This window comes from Pavona decussata, unplaced genomic scaffold (genome assembly GCF_977016875.1).
Source record: "Pavona decussata unplaced genomic scaffold, jaPavDecu1.1 SCAFFOLD_53, whole genome shotgun sequence".
Taxonomy (NCBI): domain Eukaryota; kingdom Metazoa; phylum Cnidaria; class Anthozoa; order Scleractinia; family Agariciidae; genus Pavona; species Pavona decussata.
Genome location: NW_028145475.1, coordinates 4,170,178 through 4,175,277, shown reverse-complemented (window position 1 = coordinate 4,175,277; position 5,100 = coordinate 4,170,178).

Sequence of the window (5,100 nt, the reverse complement as noted above, 5' to 3'; positions counted from 1 at the left end):
TCTTTGGAGTTGTCATCAATTTACTTAAATTCTTAGAGTTTAAGAATCAATGCTAGCTACGTTTGAGATTCGCGCCAATCCACCGTACAGAAAAAGATGGTGACCGGTACATTTATCCATAATTCTTAGCGTGTGAAAACCCTAAAGGTACTCATTAATAAAAACGCACAGAAAAGTTCTAAAAACTTTAAACCCAGCATACACAATGTTAATAGTACAAGCACGAATTTCGCAAAAAGGTATGGCTTTCTATGTACCTATTGGCTGTGTTAGGTTCGCAAGGTATTGTGGTAAAATGTACAGCCGCCATCTTTTTCCATACGGTGCATGAATTTCGTGGGACGGAATGACGCCATCGAGAGGCGGCCAGGATACTAAGTGCCCTTTAAAATGGTGGAGCTTAGTTTAGATTCTGAAGAGGAATTTCCAACGGATCACACTTAGAAGCTCCAAAAATAGTGCCGGAGTAGCTGAACTTAGTGTTAACTTTTTATTGATGGATTAAAAATACATGATTTCTGGAGTCACCTTAATCTCATTTATAATAGACAAGTCTGAGTCAGTAAAAATCCCTCTATCTAAGAAAAATCTGACGGTTGAGAAAAAGACTCGTGTTACGGATTCTACTCATTGCACTTATCAGAAATTCGGTTCATAATAAAAGCTGCACTCAAACGCTAAATTGATATTGCGTCATTTGACGTTGAAAATCCGTATGGGCTTTGTAAGCAAACGTTCAAGCCCTCCTTGAATGTCAGCGTGACTCAACTGATATTAAAAAAAAAACTCGCTATTCACATCCAAAAGCAGATCACCTTAAGCGTATTTGGCTTAAGACTGAGGTGGGCTATTGTGAGTACATGAGATTGTAAAAAGCTTCTAGTACAAAAAACACAGGGAAAATCTCCGATAATGGAAATGAAGTCGTTCTTCATATTTGAAGAGGACTTACAATGAAGTCCATTGAACATCTAATTCTCCTTTACCCATTATACAAATAAAGTTCGAAGCATGTTTTGATGGTAAAAATGATCAAATAACTATGAGTACTCAGTTGCATGGTGATCTTTTGCTCGTGTCGGACTTTAAGGCGATTGAAAGGTTGTATTTTTGAGGCTGGCGAGCGTTTCGCAAAAATTTCCCGAAAACAATTCGGGCCCGGCTTCTATGCAGCAATTATTAATTCGCGGCTTTTAATAACGTAGAAAGGTAAAACCTCGAAAACCTCACAATATATTAAGAAACACATTGACCTAGTTTGCAGTTAAGAAAAGTCTATCACCAATCGATAAAAAAAATCAATCGCACCCGAAAGGTCTTCGGAAGATTTGAGAAGCGGATCCCTGATTTTCATACCGTGTCTTTTTTTTCTCAGACAAGAAACTCTACACTTCGTCTCTTTATCTATATACATAAACGCGTACCAGTAAACTGTACAACAAACCTAACAAAATGTTTGGGAAGCTCTGACAATAGGCTCAAGAATTGCTCCACATAGAAACCGTGGTGCCAACCAAAGTCCTTCATTTCATTTGATTGGTCGACAACTTACATCAGTCTATTGCAGTTTAAATATACAAAACCTTAACAATAAGAATGTACTTCTACATAGATTTCATTTCAGATGTTCCACCTTGGTCTGGATTTTGCCCGACACAGGGACAGTCGAATGTCCAGTGTTTCCGACAGGCATCCTGCGAGCGCCAAACATTCTTAACCACGAAGATAAAATGGAATCAGTGTACTTGCCCCCATCTAACAAGTCAGTGTTTTGATCGAGTCTTGTTCTTGCGTCGGGTGCAAAGAAATCAGGAAATAACAGTTTAGCTCGTTCTTGAAGAAGGTCGTTAAAATCTTTCTGGCAATCCAAAATCCCGCTGGAACCGAGTGTTACATTTCTATTTTGATCCACTACTGGGATTATTTCTTGGTTTTGCTTCAACCCGGCTTCTCTGCGTGAGAGATTCATTGACGAAGAAAAATACGTTGTTCTTTGTGGAGTATTTCCAAGATTTTTAGACTTCGTGTCATTCGCACTGTTTTCTTCAGTGCTGCAGAGTAACAAACGAAGTGTTAGAACCTCCGTTTTACCCATTGGTTGAAATAATGGAAAACGGACGATTCGTCTGGAAAATGATATTTACCTTAACCTACACTGCCGTATCAGCATGACTAATCTCCGACTTCATATATCTCTGTTTATTATGACGTTAAGAAATTATCTTCATCATCAGTGAAAAAGCCCGCATTGAATCATTTGCATGTAAAAGCTTTCAAAGGCTCTGCATGTGGCTTCAACTGTTTACCACAGTCACACGCAAAAACAAAGCTTATAGGTTTAAAAGTCAATAGATGGTTCACCGAAGGGACACAACGACTTCGATAAACAATCATGCTAGGTTACGTTTTGTCGCGGTGGCAAAATCACTAATATCAATTGAAGACTGGACGATAAATATGCCGGCTGCTGTACAAAGCTTTTACAAACACGAAACAATTGTTGTCGGGTTTCCATAAAACAGTGCTTTTTTATCAACCTTACAGCAATTTTGATATTTGTGTTGTATCAATTTGATAGCAAGCGCCTAGAGTTTTCTGCCACTATGTGTCTATTTTGTTTTTACAACTTATAAATAACGGATCACGAAATTTCGAAGGATTAGCACAACGGTTGCTAAAAAGGAAAAAGCATTTGAAAACGGCAAAATATAATTATGTTTTCCGCAAGACACCCATTGTTACCTAATAACCTTTCAAAATATATTTTGCTCGTTCAATGTCCCACAACCTGGAATTTTCTGCCAGTACGGGCAATGCATTTTAATAAACTCAGTAAAACCAAACATTGCACGTAAATACCAATATGCAACGAACACAACAAACACCGTTATATTTTTAAAAATATAAAAACAAAATCAGCTTGTTGGTCAGTTGAAATGCTAAAAGGCCAGAACCTTCCATCAACAGAATCGGTTAAATAGTTCCTAAATATATTAAAACAAAGTGAATATATCCCAGTTTTGGATGAAAACTAATCCGGGTCATTCAAGGACCTGATAAACCTTTCTTTCTTTCTTTCTTTTTTTCTTTTTTGACCGTGAAAATAACGATCTAGGCACAATATGGTTGACGCTAATTATAAACTGAACAGCTTATCATTTTTGCTCGACATCTATCAGAAGGAACCAGACGTGAATAAATTAGTTTTGTTCTCTTCGAGGCAACAATTTGTCGTCTTAAAGGAAACCCAAAAATTGAACGCAAAATACCAATATACAACGAACATTCATCTGAAACACAAAGACCGTTAAAAAATATAAAACCAAAACACTGTTTGGTCAGTGAAATAATAAAAACCCGGAATTTTCCATCAATTTGCAACAGAATGGATTAAATAGTTCCTAAATATATTAACACAAAATGAATGTATTCCAGTTTTGGATGAAATCTAACCCGGGTCATGCAAGGACCTGTTAACCCTTTTTTTTTCTTTTTTTTTTTTGAACGTGAAAATAGCGATTTAGGCACAATATGGTTAACGAAAATTATACACAGCTTATCAGTTTTACTCGACATATATCAGAAGGAACCAGACGTGCATAAATCAGTTTTCTTCTCTTCGAGACAATAATTTATCGCTTCAAACCCGCATCCAATGAAAAGACTTCAAAACCCTGAATTTACTTTTCAGCAAACTCAACTGGGAAGATAAGTGATCAAACTTACAAAAGCTTTTGTTGTTATCAGAAAAAAAATACAGGTTAATTTGAAATTTAGGTTTTCAGAAACTTAATCACACGTTATTAGTTTCATTTGTTTTGTTCGTCCTATCTGGTATTTCTAGAATATTTCTTAGAGCAAGGGTGCATGGCTGTTAGTCCAAGACTTTATGTTAAGACATAAGGAATCTTCTAACGTTTTCAAATAACTTTAAAGTACCAAATTTATCGCAGCTGAGTTATACGCAGACAACACCAGTCATGTGACAAGGAAAACGGCGATCCTTCAGGCTATCCATGAGGCTACTGATGGTGGAAATTCTGGCACAAGAATCTTTTTTGCTGATTTCACAAAAGGTTTTGACCTAATAGATCACTACATTCTTCTTGCGGAATAAGCTCACTTTAATATCGATCCCGCCCTAATAAATTGAATCAGAGCGTTTCTCACTAATAGACTGTAAGCTATTTGGATTGGCAGCGCCCTGTTCGAACGGAAATCTCCTAAAGGTGGCATTCCGCAAGGGACTTGGGTGTCGTTTTGTTTGGTGTGATGACAAACCGCCTTCTGCGAAATTGGCATTTGAGAATAAAAATTGTTGACGATATCATGCCACTGCACTGGAAATCTTTCCAAGGAACGGCATTAGCTTGCTATGCTAAATCTTGCCGTTAACGATGGCCATAATTTCTCGGCTGCGAACAACATGGCAAAATGAGATTAAACCCGAAGAAGTGTAAACTAAGAAATGTTAATAAATTTCATGCACAATCATAATGTCTCACTGAGACCAATTATCATTGGTAATAACACAGTAGGACGTATTTCTTTTTATAAGCTTCTTGGAATTATCTCTAGTGCAGCCACCATATTGAGTACATCTCAAAGAAGGCCTCCAAGCTACTCTACTCATAAGGTAGGCGTAGCTAGTGATTCAATTCTCAAAGTGTACTTAACCACCGTAGACCTATCTTAGAAGATGGCATACAGGTCTGGCGGAACATACCTGTCTTTCTAAAAGGTTAGAATCCGTTCAAAAATGGCTCTACACATTATTTATCCTTCCATCAATTACAAGGATGCCCTAAGCCTTTCCCACCCGGGCAGACAAGAGAGCTCAGCGATACAACAAATTGTTCTCTAAAATATCTCAAAGTGAACACCCAGTTAATGCATTGCCCAGGCCCTTACTCTAAAGAGCCTAGAGTTTTTGTCGCACAAGACGATCACGTTCTTTCATCACCCTTCGCCACTAGCTGATTGCCAATTTTGTAAATATGATTAAATCTTTAAATATAAGGAATTTAATGTAATATTAGGTCATTGTCGAGGGGCATTATCCATTCTATATTATTACATAGTTGTGGCTATTATGATAAT